Here is a 22,730-nt window from a genome sequence, read left to right on the forward strand (position 1 = left end):
AAACATGTTTATTTTTCCAATAATGAGGAAGTTCATCACTCTTCAGTGCAAAGATGTTGAACATGATCACAGTTGTATCAGTATATGAAATCTTCTCTCGTTCTTAGCGTTCATCATTGAAACTTTAGGAACAGTGTTTAAGACATCTTTAGAAACAACTGAAGCTCAAAATCTGCTGCTCTTATAATTTCAGAGATCATACCATGTCTTTAAATTGAGAGAAAACTTCCAGAAGGTAACCAATTCCATTTTTTTGCTTTAACTTTCTTGTTCCCCTACCTCAGGGATAAAAAAGAAAAAAAAAATCTCCTTATTGTCTAAGTCTACATAACGGCAAAGCAAATAATCATGCTCCAAAGGGATTCCTGAGAACGTGACAGCACACATGAATTCTACTCTCCTATTAAGCTTAGCTCACAAAATTTAGCTCAAGACAAAAAACACCCTCCATCAGACATCCCATTCCCCATCTATGGCTTTTCTTGAATGCATTCAGTATGTACTCCTGTAGTTTGTTTCATAGCTGCTGTGAACAAAGATTATTACAGAAGTATCTTCGAAAGCGATGCAACGGATGGAGAAGATTGGGGTCTGCAAGGAATGACACGTGACTGGGACGACACCACGCCGCAGTCACCCCGTGAGGAGAGGCAGGAGAGGGAGGGCATCTCTTGCTGCTGCCAGGGGCCAAGCTTTCCAATTAGGCTCTTGGATCAGGTGTTCCTTCCACCGGAACAGCTCATGCCACCAGAAACCTGCCCTCCCTTATTCCTTGTAGGAAACTAAAGGAGCAACAGGGAGCCATAAACAGCTTCAGCAGGGACCCTTCCCACGAGGGCACTGCCGTTGTTAGCACAAGGGCAGCACAGCCTGATGCAGGCAAAGACACAGCGACCAGAGCTCACACCTGACACAGGGAATTCTCCCACTACCTGCTGAGGTGCTTTCTCTCCACTTCATTAGTACAAAAGAGTTTCAGCTGTTTTCCTATGCATTTGATTTGGAAAAGGCTTTTTTTAAAAAATATTCTATATTACTACTATGATTCACTATATTTTCCTATTTTTCTTAGAGGACTTAATATTTTAAGAGAATTAAAAAGTCAGGATCAGTTTTATGCAAGTGTTAAATCGAAATCCAGCATGAAAGACCTTCTTCCGCAGGCTATTTGCACAAACCTTTCATGTGTGAGAAGAAAACTAAGCAAACAAATTCAAGCCTAGGATCAGTCAATATCTGACACTCTCCTTATTGCAAAGGGATCAGTACTTTTCAACTGATCATTTGGCTTTTGTTGTATACAAATACACGTGGCAGGATTTGTCTGCAGTCACCTAAATGGCAACGCGAAAGAAGGGAAGGAATGGTAATAAATAAGGGCCTGCCTGAGACCGTAAGACTCATGTCCCTACACAAAACACGTTAGGGCTCTTCATACCTCATTATCGGCATCAGATCCACTGTGCCTTGGAGCCTCAAGCTCTGGACAATCAGTTAGTCAAAACAGGGTAGCTGTAATTCCTGCGATGGCCCTGTCAAAGGCCACAAAGCACCTCTTTACTGAAGCAGAAGAGCAGTTGCAGAGAAAAGAAAGTAACAGCTGGAGTTTTGATGCTGGTATTACGGGGGGGAAGATTCTTTGGGGGAAAATTACTTGAAAGGGTAAGTGTATGCTGAAGTGATATGATTAGTATGAATCAGGAAGCATCTTCTGTCATCTTTTTTCTATATACCCAGAGAATTTCAAAGCACTCAAGATGTTTCTATGAATATCTTAATAAAAAAAAGTTATAAAAAGAAAAAAAAATGAGTTTTACAAGTTGGTGAAAAAAAAACAGAAGTAAACGCTGGTCCCATTGTATTCAGTATTAATTCAGATTGACTTCAGTAACATTAGGATTACGTTCCTGCCGTGCTTCCCCCTCCCCCCACCACCAATTTCTAGAAAAATAGCTCACTTGAATATACAGAGCAGAAAACACAAATGCAAACGAAATTATGTGATTCAGTTCCTGAACTACTTGATTCTTCAGAGAAAAAGGCATACAGTAAGAGTCTCAGCCCAGCTTCAGTATACTGTCAAAGAAAATATTTCAATGAAACTAAGAAAATATACTATCACTGCAGATAGCCACTGAATTCCTACAAATTTCTTGGCTATAACGGTGATAATATCTGAGCATCGGCACAGACAAAATTCCCACATGCTTTGTCAGTCACCCCTTCAACCCAGGAGACTGAGGGTGTAGGCATGGGAATGAGGAAAGCAAAGGGGGAAAACTCTTCAAAAAAGGAATAAAAATCTGTAAAAAAAAAAAAAAAAAGTTATCATATAAATGGCCCTTTAAGGTTCTAGGTTAAAGGCAGCTATGCTTGTGAGGCAGAGAATCATAGCTGACTGCCCGCTTGTCCCAGTAAATTCGCAAATTATTCTTGATGAAATATAAAAGGGAGAGACTCTGCAGGTAAAGCTCAATAAACACTATAATCAAACATTTTCTGTCTAACTAAGCAGACCGCCTGCCTAGCTGTTTCCATTCTAAAAGAGGCCCTAAAAGTGCTTTATCACACTATGCCTGGCTTGAAAAATGAAAAAAAATGCAATCAAGCCAACCCAAATGAATTCAGTGCGCTTGAACGAAACAGAGCTGAGTAGACAGAATTTCAGTTCCTAGACGAAGACGACACTGAAATCCAACTGTCCTGTGATCGGCTGCTTTAATAGTCCATACTATGGACTGGTTTTGTCCCCTGAACTGCAAAGGATGCAACTTAAACCCATCTCTCCAGTTCAGGTGCAATTTTGGAATATTTGTCTGTGTGTGTGTGTGGGGGGGTCTGTATACATATATACAACCCCCCCACACACACATATATAAAAGTTATATAACTGCAGGATTTCAGAATTTTTTTTTATTGTTTTACTACTACTTCTCTTTCATGGGATTTTTCTTTTGCCCTGCAAACATTTCTAATTCAATTTTCATATAAGGTCATGGAAGTCCCAGAAAAAAAATGCCCAGCATACTTCTATTACATTTCAACTATAAAATAGAAAACATACATGCTCTGCAAGATAATCAAATGTTTCAATTTTCTTAGCCACCTCTTCAATTGTCTCACTCCCTAGTTGTACTTTAAGACTACTCTGAAATTAAAACATAAATACATTCTAGAAGGGAAAAAAGAAAGATAATTAGGAACTGATATGTTCATATCATTGCTTGAATTTGTATTATCTTTCCAGCATGTTGATACTTACAAAACCAACCAAAAGTTACAAACTTAATTATTAATGTATAAAAAAGAATCATAATTCTGATCTTGAAGTGATGATTAAATGAATTACACATTCATTCTTCATTACCCACCTATAATAAAGTTTCTAGTATAAAAAACTTAAACTCCTGGAACCCTTTAATTGTAGCATGACTGTGGATTGTTATTACATTCCATATAGCAAATAACACACTGTAAAAACAAATGGCAAGTTTTTTTTTTTTTTTCCTGACAAGTAGCTTTCTTGGTTTGTTACCGATGAAAACAGAAGCACACCTAAAGGACTAGGCCAAGTTGTTCCACAACACTGTCAGAAGTGGAACACAGCACCTTTTATATATATATATATATGTATATGTATATGTATGTATGTATGTATGTGTATATATATATGTATATACTTTGCACCACAGTGCAAATATCTGATTCTCTACTAATAAAAAAAAAAAGATAATTTTAGGGTAGTGTCTCTATGGAAGCAGAGTTTAAGATAATTTGGCTTCCACAACTGTGAAGTTGTGTATAATTAAGAGATTTTAGTTTCTTCTAATTTTGGCCTGGTTTCTGAATTTTGTTCTCTTAACATTGTTTTTTGTAATTATTAAGAGTTCACAAGGAATTCCACCAACCTGCAAAGTCTTCTATTTAAATAAGCTATAAATTATTGTTTGATATATGAATTATTAAATAACCTTTGTCGCATTTTGTAATTGAGGCTATTGAGGACAAACAGCTAAAATAACCACAAAGTGAGTCACTGTCACAGAGCAAATTAATGAGGAGGGTCCTGTGCTTTTTGTCAAGGAAAAGAATTCCTACCATCGGCAGAAGAAAATTAGTCTAGAGGACTTGTCCCAGGTCACAAAACTCTGTTTATTTTCTGCTCACAGAACCATTCAGCACAGCAATATATATATTGCTATAGCTGAATCAGGTTACATCGTTTTTGTTGCGTAATGCTCAAGTTGCACAGAACTTGCTTTTGATTACACCTATATCAGAAAAACTATTATCTTTTTTCCAAATTATGTTTGTTTCAAAATATTTGAAAATATATTTTATTACAGGTATCTTCAAAAAAAAAGTTTCCAAAGAGTCATAACTGCATCTTCTGGAAGATTCCATTTTGTGCTAAAAATCATTTCTCCCCAAGTTTTGACTCTCTGAATTTATAAAAAAGATATCAGTAATGCAAGAAAAGCTGCAATATTTTGCAAAATAAACAGTCACATTCTATTAGAGCTCTGAATATCAGACAGGTGAACAAAGGCAAAACTTATTCAGTAATACAAGGTGGAAAAGATACTCCTTTTTAGAAAAAGTTATCATTGCAAAGAAAAGCTCTCACTATTAAAACACAAAGGAAAACAAAACATATAATTTACTTATTCATGTGTTTGTATGTAGGACAAATGTTACACTGTTATAAACTTCATCATGTTCAAATATTTTTTCTTATCAAAACTGAGATGTAACATTAAGAGTGCTACTAGCCATATTACTGTTCTGCCAAGAGATAAAATCGGCTGCAAAAGTTTGATGCATGTGTAGTTTTCAGGCAAGTAACAAGAAAATAATTCCAGAAATACTTGAGACCAAGGTGCACTCAATTTTTTCTACTTTATCATTAAGCACCTGCGCTACAGCTCACGTTTCTGACAGTAAGGAAATCCTTTAGAGCGCCTTCACACTGGAGTCAGCGCTCCAAAACAAAGAGCTGAGCCAGAAAAATGTCGGGTGGTTACAGTACCTGTTCTCTATCTTCATAATTAGCAGCAAGGCATGAACTGAATACCTGAAGGAGTAAAAATGCTCTTAGACTGATTCTTAGTATGCAAAAATCATCCTACTGAATTATCTTCCTGGCTGGCACAGCGAAGCGTGTGATCTGGCATGAGCTATAGCTCCAGCTCAGCCTATCTGGGTGCATTAACTCCCACAATGTTATAGGGAGAGAATTATAATATTCCTTGATGGCTCTGAAGATAAAGCATGTCACTGCCATGGTGAATTATTTTATGCATAGAATGCAGAAAAGAACAAGCCATTTGGTTCAAGGTACTCAGTCAATCGGAGAAAAAAACACTCCCCAGAACAGAACAAATTCTATAGTGCATTCATTGAGGGGGCAGATTAATTTTACTACTGCGAAGTACATCATGTTTTCTAAAATAATAATGTAAGGCATTATGTCGCTTTTCACACTCACCCATTCTGATCTGAAGAGACATGTTCATACCAAACCTGGCACTTCCTATGATATTGTCCCATCTACTCGATTTTATCATCAAACTGGCTATGGACAAAACTGTGTTACAATACCCTCTGCAGAATTCACTTTCAGTACTGAATGGATACACCACACTGCAATTTTGTTTAAACCTGAGAACAGGGGCAAAGCTGGAGGATGGCACAATTCTCCCCAACTAAATAAAGCCCTTCAGAAATGCCAGAGTGCACAAGCTGCTGGATGTTTGCTGAACACAGTGTGGATGAACGCTCCTGACAAAAGCCCCAGCAAATGTTGCTCACATGAGATATCTAAAAGCTATCATTTTGTGCTTCGCACAAAGTGTGATGAATTACATAAAACAAACAAACAACAAGCCTTACCAAGCTCTGCTCTTCACTTGCAAGCTTCTGGCATCACTACAGGATACGTCCTGCAGATGATCCCATTTCTGCCTTCCTGTAAGCTTGGCTACTCTTTCCTTCAATAGGGCAAGAGTAAGCTGATGACAGGGGCTTTTCAAAACCTGGTAAGTCTCATGCACTCAGGCAGAGTATCTGTTGACCTTAAAAAAGTAACAAAAACTGTCCTTGTTTTCCATTCTCCTTGTTTCATGTTTGCGGCCAAGTTTCATGCAATGCAGACCCAATCCCACAAACTCGCACTCGACTCGTCTTTGCTCTCACCTTCGGAATTAAGAACAATGATTCCTCACACTCACAGACACAATCTTCTCTTTCTGCAATGAAAATATTAACATGAGAAGCATTCTGGAAACAAATATAATTACCTATTTTGGAATGCAAATAAAATATTGTTTATATTTTATATATATATAACATTTTACGCATTGTATGTGAAGTAAGAGTTGGGCAAAACTAGCAATTAGAACATCAATACTTCTCTCAATATTATCTTTTTTTCCTAAAGCAAAAGTACTGAATTTGACCTTTCCTTCAAAGTAAACCTCAGGAGCTGCAATTCCCTATCTTGAAGATGACATACTGCGGTCAAACATTTGTTTTCACTGGTTGCTGTGGAAATGTGGAGGATTCATTCCACAGTCCTTTCTGTTTGTTCTCTTTTTTCTACTTTAATAAAAAAAAAGAAAAGTTTTCACAATCATTTGGCAAGCTATTTCTCTTTCCGATGATTGGAGTGAGTGACTGACAGGGAAGGCTTTTCTATTTCCGTTTCAATGCCTCATCTACTTATCTTGACATGGACAACACAGATGACACATCCAGGACTATTCTTAAATATAATTGTCAGAATATTAATTATTCTCGTGTCCCAGATATAAATAGCAAACCAGACTAATAATCACACAAGTCCTCCTGTCAAGTTTCCTTGCTAATTCAGAAGTTTATCTCCTCTTTCCTTGCCATTGAAACTTATTAGCAGCTTCCAACCATCTGCCTTTAACAAACTGTACAAGTACAAATACAAAAAAGGTACTAATCCTCTCTCCATTTCTTACATCCTGAAAATTTAACTGGGACAGAAGCATCAGCCTGCTTGCCTTTCCTCATTCTGCATGTTATTTGGGAAGCAACGGCTGCTAGTCCATCTGGCCAAGTATATCTATAGATCCTTTAACAATGGCACAGAGAAAAAATTGAGAGGTTTATAATGCTTCCAGAATGATGGAAAAATTAAAAATAAAAAACAAGAATGCAGAAACGGCTATGTTTTCTGAAGACCAAGGAACAGTCTCATAACAGCTATGATGGGTACCCACACACAAATGACTTCTTGAGCTGGGAAAGAGCTTGCTTAAAATATTATACCTTGTAGCCTATCGCAAATATGCGGGATACATAAGACAATAGTTTAAAGGAAAGGAGGTAAGACCTTGCGAGGTAGTAAACTGAGCACTGTAAGTTAAATAAAATACTTTACAAGCAGGTTAAAATGAAAGAATATTTTGACTAATGAGAGCCGGGTATCCCTTAGAAATATTAGGTAATCATGTAAAAAACCAAAGCAACCTACAATGCTACAATATGTATGTATTTGAAATTCACAGTCATCACAACTTACGTTTCAGGGCCTTCTACAAAGCAAACCTGAAAACGTGAGTGACATAAACCGGTGTTCCTAACTGAGTCACAGAATAAGACTGAAAGCGTGTCAGGTATATTTTACCTAAATTCTTTTCAAATTTCTTAAATGAATACATTAAATACATCAGGCTGAGTAATCACACAACATTCATGCTCATGTTGCACCCTTGGCACAAGCGTAGACCGGCGAGAATGGGGTCTCCATTCCTGTGCAGTAATCCTAACAAAACATGGACCGCAGAGGTACGAGAGAAGCCCTCAGTTGAGCTGAGATTTGGGCCAACTTTCTGTGGTTGAGCAGGGGCCCCTATTTCTGCCGAGGCTCCCTCTGAGGAGTCCTTCTCTGCACTGCCGTTGCCGCTCTGAGAACAGAAGCATCAGACAAGAACAAATGACTTGGTTACTCGGTTCAGTCCCTTTCTACTGCAGAATACATTTTATCTCAGTGATTTTTGCGGCCTCCATTATCAAAACCTTTTGGATCAGGGGATTGAACATGAACTCTCTAGCTCCATTAACTTACCTACCTAGCGCCTCACCTCAACTTACTGGGGCATCCTCCTCTTCCTTAAGATGGCTTGATGAATGCAGAGCAAATAACCGCATGGTTCCTTCTCCATTCAGTATCTCAGCAAGTAAACATACGGACAGGGGCAGTGAAAATAAGCTGAATTATTATCTGAGATGAAACAAATTACTTGCTCTGTTTACCAAAAGAAGGGCAGGAGCTCTTTTCAGAGCGGAGTTGTGTACGCTGGTGGGAGCTTTAAGTCAGTCGGGCTCTCCCAAGCCACCTTGAAGATTTCAGTTGTAATGTACCTATTACCAAGAACTCCGTTTACGTTATATTCTCCAAACACTTGTATCATGTTTGTCAAGGCTACTTAATTTATATTAACTCCTCAGGAGCCAGAACCACAACCAATATAAATCTGTATGGACAACAATGGAGTTACACAGCTACCAGTACACTACTTGTATATCGAAGTCATAATAAAAAGCTGAAAAATGGATTTCAAAATCTCACTATTGCTACTTTTTTGGCAAGGAGGAAAAAGTGGAGCAATACAGAGATTTGTAGAACAAATAAGCGTGTGGAAAACCAAGTTACTAAGGTAAACTTGATGAAAAATAAATAAATTCTGCCTAACACCTGCTACAGCAAACTTCTTATTCCATATAGAGCAGATGATCCCAATTGCAGAGGCTATTCCATCTTGTATAGTGCAGTAAACACTCTATGCATAATAAGTAAAATCAACAATAGGCGATTGTATCGACAAATTACGAACTAAATAGGCTTTATCCCATCATTTATTTCATAAAAAGCTGGAAAATGTCATCCTGTTTATATTCTGATACACTCTGCTTGCACAACAATCAAGTTTTGATTATTTGCATCAAAATATTTGCCATTAATCTATCGTTTTTCCATTTACTTCCCAAAAACATGGGAGAAGCTGATAATTGCATTCCTTCACAAAAGTTTATCTTACTTGACTGAGCATTCACACAGTGGTTCCAGATTCCACTGTTCATGGCTTAAAAGACCGTGATCACAAACCCTTACTGACATAAATACTGCTTATCTCAGCAAGCAGTCCTGTTTGAAGTTTTAATGATACGAATAGTCTCATCAAACAGAACTTGCACAGACAGATTTAACATGCTTATTACATGAATTTTAAATTAAGTTTCCTCCTCTTAATTTCCCCCTCCCCCCCAAAAAAAGACTGTGGCTTTTTGGAGATAATTATGTAAAAACAATGTCTCCTCTACAAGTACACAGGCATTCAAAATATGCATAAAATTATCCCAGCTCCCATGCAGGAGATGCTTGTCATAACCTTATCTTAAGAAATGAATTCAAGTTTGCACTGCAAGCATGTGTAACTATGAAACACTTAACTAGCTGCTTCTCCTGTTTACCAACATGTTGTATAAGATCTTTGCAGCAGTATGTTAAAGCAAGTATTTTCCTATTTCTACTTTTAGAAGAACAAAAATGTTCAAAAGCTATCCTGAATCTTTTTGTCCTATAAAACCTAATTTGAATTACAAATGGTAAAATATTTACGTTGTGAACAGTATGAGCTTAAGATAACACAATTTTAAGTAGTCTCTGACAACAACATTAACCTTCATTATACAGGTTCATTGACGTTTACAACAGGAGTCGGGCACCTTCTAACAATGCACCGCTTCCTCAGCAGGAAAAACCAAAAACTGCTTGAATCATCTCTTACCATTAAATTCAATTCATATTTATTTCAGTGGCAACAAGAAAGGGACTTAATAGTTATATTGTGCGTGCCTAGTGTGGACATGTTCAGTGCTGTATAAAAATAACACTGATGAAAGAACGGAGGGCTAGAAACCCACATTTCGTATTAGATGACATACTCTCTTGATACTTGCAAGACATTTCCTCTTAACATATAATGTCCATGACATGCAAGTAGTGAAACATACTTTCCCGTCATACACTGAACCTGCTATAAAACACAGTTTTGATGCTACTAGATGTTCTCGGTGCCCTCCAAACCACAAAACATTATCAGAGATCAAACAGACAAAAACTCCATGGTTGCCAGCTGATACCACTGCTTTACCTGTCTAACCATTTAGAAAAACACTTACAGAGATGTCCTAATAAATTTAACAGAAATTAAACTAAGAACATCCTAAATAAATACAATGGGTTTAAAAACTTGTACTCCCCGTTACAAAATGCATACTGTAGTTGACAAAGACGCATATCATCAAGACCTTAGTATTTTTTCCAGGTACCATTTTTCACTAAATACTTTTAAAAAGAGCAATATTTCACCTGAGTGGGAAGCAGGATATTTTTATGGGGCAATAATCCTCCATTATAAATAAATAATAAAGTACTTTTATATTTCATAAATAGAAGTTTTTTCATAGCAAGCAGTCGTGCAAAGAACAGAAACAACATGTATCTTTGAACATTTAAAGAGGTTATTAAGAAAGATGTATTCTTTTAAATGGTGACAAGTAGCATTCCCAAACTTAGGCTGAAAAAAGGCCTCTAACCTGTAATACACCTGAAACCCACTCCGCAATCCAGGACTGAAAATAAGGTCTGTAATTTTTCCTTTTTTAGGGGCTCAGTTTTAGACAATAACAAAATGTATGGAACCAAGAGGTCAAATTAAATTCACAAAATATATTACGTTTTATCTATGTTTGTTCAAGATACACCCATCTATTTATAAAGCATTAGCTTTGTTATCAGGAGTCTGTCAAAACAAGATATTTTAGTGTTGAGCTGCATAATTCATTGACATTTTGAGTATTAAGTAACATGAGAATATTGAAATACATCCCAGCAATGCCTTTAGCAGGGTGCCTGCAAAGCAGCTTATTGGTTTATATAAATTGCACTCCAGAGGGAATGGAGAAAAATCAGTTCATCAGCTAAACAAGGTATCAAAATCAACATTATTACAGTGGCTCCTTGATAAATACACAGTTCATTATCCCTCTATTCATTTGCTGTTTTACATTAGTGACAGAGTGCAGCTGATCAGTCAAAGGCACCTTTTAAGCAGTTGGCTGTTGAGATAATATTATTTTTTATTTAAACGTTCTGAATAACTAAGGTTGGTATGTTTGGTTAGAATGTATCATAGATCAGCCAACAAGAGCTATTGAAGCAATATTCTCAAAAGCTAAAATGTTTTACCACATGATTCTAATGGCCCAAAGATTTAAATTGTTTATTAACCAACACATACAGTTCGGGGACAGAAGAGAAGATAGGCAACTGTTTGATTTTTGCTGAGACTGAAGTGGTACAATTCTGCAGAGGTACAGCTGGGGATAGTCCACTAACATTCAAATGAAAAACAATTCACAGAATGAAGAAGTACAATACACGGTCACAAGGATCTTTTCTATTCAAGATTTCTCTTCCTGTGAAAACACAGGTCACTTATGACCAAAGAAGGAAGTAACTGTTGTAAAGTACAGTAAAATCCAAAATGGAACAGTCTAAAGATACTTAGAGAAAAGGCATCATGCTCACCTTCTTGCTTACACCAAGCACTAGCTTGTTCTGAAAGTAGCTACCGTGGCATTACCCCCAACGGGCCATTAATTGAAAAACCTAAACTGTCATCACAGAAAGCTTCCTGGTTATGCAATTTTACTATGATCTTAGCTACAAAATTAACCAACAACCATGAAGTTTTCATTAAACAGCAAACTTCCAAATCATCCACTAGTGAGGAAGATGGAGAAAAAAAAATTAATGTTAGGTAGGCCATGTGAATGAAATGGCATGACATGAGCATTATAAAGCTTTTTAATGGTGTCTAAATGATCTGAGACATGAAGTCCTGTGTTCAAAAGGCAAGCAGCAAGAGCTAAATCACTTGGAAATTATCATTTGAAGACTCCAAAGTTTTGTGAAGTCTGATATTCTTAACTATAACGAAGCCAGATTAACACCTTGCAAAACGTCAAGTGCAAATAAAAATTCATTCACTGACAGAAACCTTGAATTGGTGTCCCATATAGGACAATATTCCAGCTCTTTGAGACCTGCTGTCTCTCATTTTCACCAATACTTGCATGTGGACATTAACAAGTATATAAATCTAACACACACACACACACACACAAAATCTTTCGCATTAGTTTGTATTTCATCCTATACCCGAAACGGTTGTGTTCTCAGAGCTTCTGGGAACAGAGTCTTTTGAACTGCAGCTCCCTCCTGCACACAGTCCTCCGCTCAAATGAAATCTCTCGCTTCAGTGTTGAGCAAACTAGGACAAAGAAATCTACTTAAACTAAACTCTATTTAAGCTTTGGGTCACTCACATTTTGTCTTTAACAAGTGACTATGAGAAGAGGTCTTTCATTAGTGCCTTCCAGTGATAGCAAGCACTGCTCTCTCTGCTGTGCCTGCTATCAAAACATCATGCAATGACTCATGCCTATATAAAGATAAAACACTTATAGTTCTCTGTGCTGAACAGTTGCTGAAGCATCACCTTTTCTACATCGGCATAACACTGAATAGCATAGAGTCCATGAGTGAAAACAGCTCCTTGCACAAAATAACCTCCTTGCACAAAGTTCTCCACTGGTATTTTTCAGGGGTTTTGCAAAAATATAATTATTAATTTGAATACAATATTTTTACCCTGTCATATACTTAGATACAAAGATGCATCCATTACAGTTCTTTTAATTGCAGGCCATTTTAACTTTGAAGACTGTCTCTAACATTACAATTAATCACCTTTTTTTCCACAACAGCTCTAGAAAGTAACACACTTGATAACACTACAAGCTCAGAAACATATAGCTATATCAGAAAAAAAAAATCAAAATACCTTAGGTAGTTACATGATTGTGGGATGTTTAGTAGAATGTATTATCGCACAGCAGTCTTTTCCTCTAGAAAGAGTACTTATTTTTGCAAAATTTATGGGAACTTCATATCCTTGAGACTTCTAACCATCTGTAGACTTTGGCAACATCCAACAGTTTAAAAAGTTATTTACACAGCAGCAGGGCAAGAAAACAGATACGCATTCATGCACAGATAATATATTAGTCTGAGTTCCCTTTCCTGTATATGCTGCAGTAGTGTACTAATGCCAGAGTATTTAAATAGACATCCTAGATTGTCTTTACTCTATCTAAAATCTGAAATGTAGCTAATTAGGATGGGATGTGGAATACAACATCCATCATGTGTGAATACTGAACACAAAACTAGACTTTATAACATTAAATCTGAAACACAGGAAAAGTGTTCTGCTGGTTACAGCCTGTAAAGGAAGCATCTGCATATGAGATGCCAGCTTCTATTTTGGCACATATTGAAACAAAACGTATGCAATCCCTTCAGTATTTAAACACGCACACACACAAACAGTTATACGTCTGAAGAAATAAGTGAAGTCAGTCCCTACTCAGAATTTCCACTGTGTAAAATATTTCAGGAATTTAAAATCTGCTTATTCTAAATGGGAGAATGTCCAAATTCATGTGAAGATGCATCTCAGGTATCAACAAAATATCAGTACAAGTTTTTTATAGAAGAAATTATGATAAATTATACTGCGAGTGAGATACCCATCATCACAGCAGCTGAATCAGAACTGGGATCAGGTCTTTTGGATTCATTTCCTTTACTGATAAAACAGCCTTGCTGTCTGCAGCCAAACACTATCTGACAAGCATTATTATACATGCAAACAAAGCGATCTGAGTACTACTAAACATGGCAACATTCACTATGAACCAAGGTTGACTAGTATCTAAAACAGTCTGTAACCTATAAAAGTCTGTAAAAGGTCTGATCATTAACTTTATTAAGCAAAAACTGCTTCTAAATAAGCAAGATTTGGAACTAGGACATCTAGAAAACATGTATTCAAGTGCTTGCCATGAATACATGTTCAAGTGTTTGGGTTCCACTGTTGAAAGAAGTACTATTTGAAATCGTTTTTCAGTATTTCAAATACTGCAAAAGAGTTGAACAATTTATACTGTATTATTTACATTGCTTTGTTCATTAGCCAATACAGACCCCATAAATTTGATGTAGCTATGTGAGCAAATACTACATACTATTTCAAGTGATAATTATCCACTAAATATTAAAAGCTTCTCAGCGCCATGCACTTTAGTCCCTTGAATAATGTCATCTCTTTTCATAGTGAGGAACCACACAAAATTTATCATAATACATTAAAACCAACTCTATCGTTCTTTAATTGCCAGCACAAATGTTTTAAAATCATAGTGTAAAGGGACTACGATTTTCTTGTTCCTTGATAATAAAATAAAGACACATATTATATGAACATGGTACTATATTATTGACAACACTTGTTTTCACACTAACAGAACAAACATAAGAAGAATGGAATCAGTATATACATTATGAAGGACTACAGGATTTTACATAATGAAACTATCCATGATAATTCAAATATATGTAGAGAGGTGCAGTTGAGTGACTTCATACCCCTAACAGATAAGCATTCGAAGAGGAAGAAAAAGAAGAGGAATATTAACTAATACTATATAGGTTCACAAGTCATAGACCAACAGTTCAGGTGCACAATGACAAAATAGCCTTTCCGAAACTGCTTTAGTCTAATACCATTTTTATGAGCTATGGAGAAAGGAAAGCAGTACCACAGACTATCACATTTTTAGAAGGTGTTGGCACATGCCTGGCCTTTAAAATTTCTCAACCTAAAGACGTGTTGGATCCCCAGTTTTTTTAGGAATTTAGATAGTGCTATTTGTTAGGACTACTAGTTACAATTAATTTTTCAAAAGGAGATTCAACCTTTCCCTTTCAAGTCAACCATATTTTCCATCTGCTCTCAGTGAGATTATGTCCTTTGGAAAAACCCTGTACAGGGTCATATCTTAAAAACGTGTGCAGAAATAGCAACTACTGCCAAGTCCACTTAGTAAACAGAATACTTCTCACACTGTAAATGATTTCAAGTTTACACTCTCATTTTCCACCTCTGAAAACTGACATAATTTGCAAACCCCATCTATCAGAGAAACTGGCTGAACCTTCTTCTCATACAACAGCATTTGTCATGGTCATAAGCTTTTCAGACAAAACCCCACTGGTTTATGTGCAAAATAATAGGATATTTAATGTGAAAAATCTATCGTGTTTGAAAACCACTTCCTTCCTAGATTTGATGACTCACCGGACACAATGCAAAGCTGTGTTCTCTTCCCAGGCATAATGGACAGAGAAAATAGAGAAAAGCAACTTTGAAAGTAAATGAAGTAAACAAAGTGATTTCATTGAGATACACTCCACTCTCTACTCCCTAGTAGTACTGCAGTACTTATACAGTAGTCTCTACATACCATCCAATACAAACTCAGTAATTTCTCAGAACTCACTGACCTCTCAACCCTGTCCCTCAAATGTCCCTCAATTCCATCCGCAACTATGTAACAAAATGACTTTTTGTATCAATTAAGAACAACAACAACAACACAACCAAATTCCACCATTTTCTCAACTAATATTCCCTACTGAGTATTACAAAGGTCTCCATTCTTCTGTCTGAAGCTGCCACCTCTTTTAGAGCATGCTTCTTTCATGGTGCCCACCCTTGTTAGAGGAGAGAAACATAGCTGGATTTTCCTCTTCCACTCTTTTTACTTACAGTTTCCCTACCTCCTATTCTTTCTCTTCCACTGAGCAGCATTATACCAACTTTCATCTTGCTACTGATCTCAAACCAACCTCCACTACCTAATTGCTATCTTCCAAATAAGTATCTCTCAACTTACTCTCATGTGTACTTCACACTCAGAAGTTCTTCATAAACATGTACAAATTACTTCATTCTCCATTTTACATCTCTCCTTTATTGCCATGCTAAAAATAAAGTAAACCTGGAATCATTATATATCATGCTGACAAACACGTTTTATTTTCTCTTACTCCTGATTCTGTCAGCAATCATTTGTTGTCCACATCAGCTTTGTTGGTGATATGGTCCCATTCATAAATTTTCTTTCAAATCCAGCACAGTTTGCATTTTGGCTCTTTTGACATGTGTCTTTGAATTATGACAATAATATTACAACAAAATGAAAGACCCCACAAGTGGAGACTAAATTTTAAGTTTCAGATTACATTATCTTCATAGCAATAGAAAAGCTGTTGAATGAGGCAATGTAGCACAGGGAACTGAAAGCATCAAGAAGCTGTTGCACAGCTTTCCATCAGTGTTCTACAAAGGGCCTGTGGCAAGTTTTCAGGTACCTTAGTAGTAGCAGCATGACTGTTTATAAACAGTGAGTCCATAAGCCATTCATTAGTTGCAATGGCAAGAGGATGTGAGATCAAATTTGTCATAAAATTTATGCAGACTAGAAAAATCTACTAGCAATTTTCTATTTATTCTAAGCTGTGTCTTTCACAGCTTTATAAAAGAAAGTATCTTCTTTCTTAACTCACTCAAAGCATATTTACTCAACAGTAGCCTCCACAGCACAAAAAACTTAACCAATTCATAGAGTTCAAACTGCTAAATATTGATTTATCTTTTTGAGTTCTGGAAACATGATAACATATGTGTACTGAAATTTCCAGACTTCAAAGTTTTGAAGGAGGTCTACTGTACAAGGAAAGATAAAAATCTGTAATGTCATGTCCCTGTTGCTGCTATATGAAAGCATAGCACAGAGGTACTAACAGAGTCCTTGGATGACATATTCGAATTGTCTCTACTGAGCCAAAGGACTAAACTGTGCTGTTTATTTTTTCTTAAAGACTTCAAATGCTGTATGAAGTCAGTAGCATTATCTGTCTCTGACTGATGCTTATCTCCAATTATCAGGATGCATTTCAAGTTAAATTATGCCAAAAGATATGTAAGACAATTGTCAACCTATTTTAACATTTTCTTTTCTCCAAGCTGTCAGGCTCACTCCTAAAAACCTACCTGATTACACTGTACTAGCCACAACTTGTCACACTTACTCATCTGACACAAGAGGCCCCAAGAACACCACAGAAGCATCACAGGCACATGACAGTGTTCCTGAGCTTTAACAGTTATAAACAATTCATCCAATATCCAAATAAGTGAAATATTTGGAACTATCCTGTTTGCATAGATACTTTCCTATTCTTTAATGACTGAATTCTTATATCAGTCTTCTACAATACGTAAATCAAGGTATTTCCAGGCAGGCACATACACAACAGCAGACATGTAATTATATTTAACTAGCAAACTCTGTTAACATTAAACTACAGTGAACAATGAGTCACAGCAAATCCAAAAAAGACTTTTTCATTCTACCAGTGCAATCCACCATGTATTATCCTATCTATGGCCTCTAGGGGTATCATAATGCAGATAATATATAAAAGATAATAATTATAATGGCCATAAAGCAAAATATTTCTTAAAATATTCACTTTTTGATTAGTTTGCCATCTGCCTGTGAAGACAGAGATACAACAGTGTGTGAATGTAATTTTTATGCTTTTATACTGTATTTGAGACTTCTTCCTTCCCTACTACACCTCTACACAGTTCCAAGTAATAATAAGACAATGTTTAGGAAAATGCAATACAGTCAAAGAGAAAAGCAAATCTTAAAAGTTTCTCCAGTGCTATCTGAATCCCAGTGAGACTCCTCTGAGCTTTGACAGCATTTTACAAAAGAATTTCAAGCTTCACACATAAGCTTTTAGATGTGTACTTCTCTGTAACACTCAGCTCTCACAGATAAAGCAAACATGAACCACAGCTCCTCACACTGCGCTCTCTGCAATTAGCTCATGCCTTTCCTAAAAGGAGCCAGCTGGATATTACGGAGCCCTTGCACTGAGACTGAGAACTACTTTCTCAGCCTAACAGGAAAGAATTAATCACTCTGATCAGCCTGACTGCTCAGAGGGAACACAGTGCTGAGGAAAACTAAAATCAAGAGCCTCAAGGAAACTGCACACTCGAGAATCTGGCTTACGAATTCTCCCTACACATTATACCGAGACCTTCTAGATGTCAGTGGACTCATGCTTGCAGCGGTACTCCTAATTCTCTACAGCAACACCTACACTGCATTTTCATCAAGTGAATAATAAGTCTTATTTGTTGTTTGGGCAGTAAGGGTAAGTGATATAATAAAAAAAGACAGTATGTCAAATAAAGTGGGTCAGCAGTGAAGATGGTTAGAATTGTGCCTGGACTTGACTGAGATTTTTCACAATTAAACAAACATTCTTCCTCGAATAAACGTGTCTCTATAAATCAACATTTGCACTTATGAAATTCCATGCAGTTGTTGGCATAACCTAACACTACCTGTTATTACTAGACCAAGTAAAAACAGCCAAGAGGTTCAGGAGTTGATTTAAGACCCCGTGCAAATTTTATGGTGCCGAACTGGATAAATTCACACATCCAAGACTTTTCTGATGAGGAACATACTTTTTTTAATTACAGTTTTACTAGTTGGGAGGGACAAGAATATTCCACATCATTTCCACGACTAACATTTTTAAACATGTGTATCAACAAGAAGAGCTTTATGTTGTTACAGTTTTATTACAAAGCCACTTCAAAGCTGGCCAGGTTTCTCTCTTGGGGAAAAGAATAATCAAGTAAAATAGACAACTTGCTTAGATTACCACTTATAAGCGTACTTGCACAGATTGACACCTGCTGAAGCATCAGTGTGGTGCAAGATATGTGCTTATTTTTTGTCCTTATATGTATTCAGATATCATTTTGTGGTAAGAACAGATAAAGGTTGACATAGAATGTCAACACCTTTCCATATGCTGTTTGCCTGAAAAAGCTGTGCTTTACATATATGGAAAATGTATGACGTATACATGGAAAACACTGCTCTTCAGCACTGGCAATCAGTGGGGCTGCGAAAAGCTATGCAGTTTACAAGTCTGCCCTCGTAATCAGTAGGAGACCTTGCTGATAACCTGTAAGATGATTAGGCAACAAAGTAAAGAATGTATTAGAAAAGGAAAGATTTAAGGCAGATTTCTAGGCATGATAATAAGAGGAACAAAAAAGTACAACATCTAGCAGCTTAAGTACACATGAAATAGAAAAACAAAAATATATTCTTTGTAACCTTGCAAAAAGTACATGTTTTGAATATATGAACATAGAATTACACTTTTGAGAAGATGTAGTCAACTGTGATTCCAATATGTGCTCTATAGGCTAGGTAAAAATGCACTAGCAAACCACCAGTGATTTACTAAGACATAGGAATCATAACTGGTTAAAAGGCAACACATTGAATTTAGGTAGATATCCTTTTTCTAACTTCAACTAGTAAATCGTCTCATAATCTGAAGTGTTTCCCACTCTTCAAAAATGAGGAAAAGGTGTAATTTGAAATGTCTCTCTTTGGCTGTACAATATGAACTAGACTGCTATAATCCAGATGAACTATATTTGTGACTCATAGTCGAGCAGAGAGGTAGGAAACATTGTAAACCATGGCAATTTACAGGAACACACATCAAACATCCAAATGACTTCATTATATAAATGTTGATTGTTTTTCTTTCCCTATTTAGGTTCATTTACCTGACAGCGTAAATCAATACAATGAGCAAACACCGCGTAAGCTGACAGAAGCGTTGGCATATGCTACTGAATGCCATCTAAGCAGCATGAAACTGAGAGCTGAGATGCTAAGCGAGGTGCCTGTTGCCAATCACAAAGGCTCGCCTGAAAAATACAGTTTGTCTTTATACCCATCAGTCGATTCCTTCCTTTTGTAGAATGAAAAAGACCAGTAGGAAAATAACCAGTATGTCCACAGCCAACATAAGCAAATCCTATTAAAGCATAAGCTAAGATCTATCCTAATGCAATATTTATGTACTTAGAAGATAAAAGCACAAGCAAATAAGGATCTGCTCTAAAGAGGATTGTTTCACTATAGCAATTTGAAAATATTCTCTACATAAACAGTAATCACATTTGCTCAAAAATGGTTTTAAATGCAATTTCTGTAAAAAGGCCAAAGAGGTTTGAGTAACATAATTTCTTACTCTTGTATCTGTTATCTACAAGAAAAAGGCTGTGCCACAGCATGCCAAAATTAGTTTTAATGAGATCAGAAAAGAATATACCATTTTACACCATTATGGACTTTGTACAAAGTAAAACAAGAGATTTTTAGAAATAAGTTCATCTACAGCAGACTGGCTTTAGATTTTTTTGCTACATAAAGGTGGATAAAGCTATGCGAGGGTTTTCTGTATACTGATGTTCTACTTCCAGTTCAGATTTCAACCAGCTGCTGCTCTCCGTTCAAAATAGCAACATTTCACAGTGGCGACTGGTCAGAGAAAGGCACTGTGCCTATTTTTTTCTTACATCAGAAGATATTTTGAGTAGTGCCAGTCATGCAAACTGAAGTAATACATAATCAAGCAATGTAAAAACTTTTTGTTTTAACAGTACTTTGCAATGAAGATTTTTCTCCTTAACGTAACTAACTGTGAAATAAAAATCTGCCCCTAATTTGCAAATCAAGATGTTATGTGCAACAATATCAGGTGAAATTTCTTATTTAGAAATATCTAACCCATTCAGAATAGAAATGATCTTTTTGTTTTGCTTGTTTATAGGATGCTGTAAACTTAATTTTCTAAGCGTTGTACTTTTCACTGAGGATATAAAGATATCACAACAAGAGACACAATCACTGTGACAAAAATTTGTAGGAGGACACAGGAATAAATATACTTGACATTATGTTTAATGCTTTTTTCTTCAATCAATTTAGAGTCTCATTTTAAGTATTTTTAAGAATATGGGAATTCTGATTTAGTTAAGCAGGTCATTAATGGTCATTAACATTGAAGTGAAGTACTATCTAGTAGTCCAAAAGAAGATACCAATAGACTTCTGATTGTGAAAAGTATTGCAGAACATCTATTTCAATTAATATAAACATATCCAACCTCCAGCATCTAATGAGACTATAATAAAACAACTTTCCCTCTGAAATTATATGCACTCTATTTGCTATTAACTAAGGAAAAAATACAGTTTTTCTATCTTATATTTCTTTAGGAAGACAGTAAATTATATTTTTTGCTTACATGCTTAGTCATAATACTTCAAGAGTTAGCTATTTCCTATTAGGATCAGGAATATTTCTTGTTTTCAAATCCCCTTTACTTTTCATATTCTAAGCAAGTATAACTGAGGGTTGATAATTTAGCAAGAAAATTCAGAAGAGCTGCATTTTCAAAAACTCCCATAGAGCATCAAAAATGTTGTAATGATCGTCACTAAAACTAAGCTGTTAGCACATTAAGATATTTGAGAATACAGCCATACTGACACAGGGAAAACTGCTACAAGCAATGCATCTTTGAAAATTCTCTCTTTCTTAGTATCTAAATAAGAACGTCCAAAAATTCTGAAGCCAGTCAGTGCTGGGTGCCAATTTATTGAAAAAACTGTCGAAAGACTTTAAAAAACATAAACACATAGCTGGGCTAAATCTCCCTGTTCTTGCTTCTCCCTATAACATTTGTCAGCATGTACTGATCTCTGACTCACCACTGAAATAAAAGAGGAGGTTTTTAATCCAAAAATTATAATTACAATAATTCTAGACATCAGATCATTTATCATTAATTAAAAAATACTAATTCCTTTTCACTCCTCTGAAGCCACCAAGATTTTCTTCAGTTTAGTTACATTTTTCATAGATCTACCAGGGAATCCATTTTGCATTGATCTTTCCTCTGGGAGAGCTTTGCGCAGCTTCCTACGGCCTGCTCTAATTCGAACTAAAACACTAGAAAGCCATGCCAAAGATTAATCCCCTAGGAGATGGGTACAAACAAACTGAAATTGCAGTTATGATTAAAGCAAAACAAAAGATACATATATTAGCTAATTCCTGAGATAATTGCTCGGTTTAAAATGCTACCAAAAAAAATCCTCTTTGGTTCTGTATTAAACTGCTTTTTTGCAGTGCTGACAGTACACACCAAGGATGGTTCAGTTTTTTCCTTTTCTTCCCTCTATTGCCTCGTTACTGCTACTCACACACTATAATATGTATTAAATTAATGACACAAATTGTCAGCAAATATTTGCCAGATCATTAAATAGCTTCAGATTTTGAGACAGAGGCACTTCTCTTGTTTTGCTCTTCACACAGTATCAGAAACAGGGAATTTTAATCTCCTACAATGCTAACCTTATTCAAGACACTCATTTTTCTTTGAAAAATCCTACATCCCAAGAACATCAAAATTCACCAAGTACAAATTTAACTCTAGTTCCAGTGCTAGCAGAACGAGTTACAGTCTTCCTTACGGCCCATTATGACCAAAAAATAAAGACCGAGAAATTTGGTATTTGCTTGAACACTCAGAACTTCTACAGAAATGTAAAAACTCCCTAGGGCCTCCCAACATCCAAGCATGCTGCCCAGCACGTTGCTGCATACCTAATGACCACTGCAAAACATTTTTTCCTCTGCTAATGTTTTCATATAAGCTCTCAACACAGTCTATGTGAAGTCTTTCACCTTTGGAAACTCTGGAGAGCGTGCTGGAGGGCTCAGCTTGTGGTAACCTCCATAACACAAGTCAG

General features: G+C 36.3%; 1 protein-coding gene across 2 annotated transcripts in view; it reads right to left on the reverse strand.

Moving 5' to 3' along the window:
• CDH18 (cadherin 18) overlaps positions 1–22,730 on the reverse strand; it is a 254,107-nt gene that overhangs the window by 214,407 nt on the left and 16,970 nt on the right. The window lies entirely within an intron of this gene.

The sequence above is a fragment of the Dromaius novaehollandiae genome, chromosome 2, assembly GCF_036370855.1.
Source record: "Dromaius novaehollandiae isolate bDroNov1 chromosome 2, bDroNov1.hap1, whole genome shotgun sequence".
NCBI lineage: Eukaryota > Metazoa > Chordata > Aves > Casuariiformes > Dromaiidae > Dromaius > Dromaius novaehollandiae.